This window comes from Grammomys surdaster, unplaced genomic scaffold (genome assembly GCF_004785775.1).
Source record: "Grammomys surdaster isolate TR1022 unplaced genomic scaffold, NIH_TR_1.0 124491, whole genome shotgun sequence".
Lineage (NCBI taxonomy): Eukaryota > Metazoa > Chordata > Mammalia > Rodentia > Muridae > Grammomys > Grammomys surdaster.
In genome coordinates this window covers 157,945-160,267 of record NW_021619487.1, presented here as the reverse complement: position 1 = coordinate 160,267, position 2,323 = coordinate 157,945, and positions in this window count along the sequence as shown.

Here is a 2,323-nt window from a genome sequence, read left to right as displayed (position 1 = left end):
TTTGCTGTCTATTTCTATTTTATATATATATATATATATATATATATATATATATATATATATATGTAAAATATATATGCTGGACCTCTATTAAAGGAACAAAACTAACAGAATGTTGTTGGGAATGTAGAAGTGACTCAATATATAAATGCTTAGAACATTAAAATGAAATGACATGAGTTTGAGCTCCAAATATCTGTGAGAAGAGGTAATAAGTTTCTTGAAATGTGTTTATATATACATTGTGAAACATGCACACATATTCATACATATTGCAGACTGAAGGAAGAAGAAGAGGAGAAGTAGAAGGAGGTGTAAAGTGGGGAAGAGGAGGAAGAAGAACTAAAGGAGAGAAAGAAGATGAGGAAGAAAATAAAGAAGATGAGGAAGAAGAAAAGTAAGCAAAAGAGGAAGAGATAAAGAAGAGGAGGAAGAGGAACAGGAAGAAGAAGAATGCAAATTGATTCATTCTTATCTCCTTGTACAAATCTCAAGTCCAAGTGGATCAAGAACCTCCACATAAAATCATATACACTCAAACTAATAGAAGAAAAAGTGGAGAAAATTCTTGAACACAAAGGCACAGTGGAAAATTTCCTGAACAGAACACTAATGGCTTGTGCTTTAAGATCAAGAATTGACATATGGGACCTCGAAAAATTGTAGAGCTTCTCTAAAGCAAAGGACAATATCAACAGGACAAAATGGCAACCAATAGATTTGGAAAAGCTCTTTACTAATCCTACATCTGATAGAGGGCTAATATCCAATATATACAAAGAACTCCAGAGAATCAAATAACCCTATTAAAAATTGTGTACAGTGCTAAGCAATCAGTTTTTTTTCACACCTTGGTATTACATAAGATGGAAAAAGAATGTTGGTCTCTTTCCTCGAGTCCATGTGTGGGGGCCATATCACTTCAAAAACACTAGACACAAATTTTCTAGACAGAAGTGTTTTCTAAGAACAGCAGCTTAAAATAGAGTTAGAGGACAAGATGGATTTTTTTTTTGTATCTTTACTGTCCATATCTCTATAAGGGCAAGTTAACTTAGAATGGAGTCTTAAGAACTAAATAGAGTTTATTTTGCTAATTCAGTCCCTTCAATCTCTACCAAGTAAGTGTTCAAACTCCTACACACATACCTACATAAAAGCTGAAAACTGAAATAAACCACAAGATTCCTTTCTACCCAATTGAAATCATCTGTTCTTTTGGAAGACTTTTCCCATTTGCACATAATCTTGCATCTGTAATAACCTCTGTTAATAATAGACATGAGTAATTGAATATTCACATTTCCAGACAGAAACCCTAGTTCTTGAAAACACTAAGCAAGTGTGACTTATTCATATCACCAGCCTGTGTGACTACGTTTTCTGTGTTTTGCTCTTATAATTCTTTGTCATAAACATGGCAATAGATTTGTCATCTTGTCCTGGCATCTATACTTTATTCACAACTAGAATAAAATGAGGGTGTGGAAGGATTCTTATAAGTATGGCTTGGAGTTTTCCCCTCTTCTGCTATGTAGATGAGTTAGAAAAGAAAGATACTCTTTCTGAATCCATATATGGAATCAAGAATTAAAACTATGTAGACTTCATAAGTTAACCTATGAGACAGTCAAGTTAACTGTAAAAGAGACCACAGGAGGTGCATATCTAGAGTCTTTGTCTTTATCTAGTTATTTCTGGTGTGCCAAAAAATTTGGCAGTACACTTATGAATGAATCTCAGCAAACAGATGTTTTGGAAAAAATGTACAATGATGAGTCTAGGGTCAAAAATGTCAGTAAAAATACTCGTTTACTTGTAAATACTGTGCACCAGACACTTCATTTTTCTCGTAGGCCACAAATTACATACTGTCAAAATTAAACAGAGAAAGTGAGACTAAGAAAAAGCAGATTTTAAAGTGAACCTTATTAGAATATTTAACTCAAAGGAAAAAGCATGATGGAACTTATGCTTTAGGAGGTAGAACATTGACAACATATATTACTTTGCATTTCCTACTGACCTGAAAACTCACAATATAATCTTAGCTGATCTTAGATTCATAGAAATCCTATTGACTTAGCTTCTAGAATTTTAGAATTACAGAGATAAGCCAAAATAACAGGCTCTGAACGACCTCTGATGCAAAAATTATTTGGAAAAACAACATTTTTTAATAAGAAAGCTGTGTGAGTCTTGTATTCTTTTCCAGTCTGCATTCTGCAACTTACAATACTTAATCAAGGCTACATTTGTGTTCAAGTGAGACTGTGACATACAAAATGATTCCTTTGCCCTTTTTTTCATTTATTCAAATGAA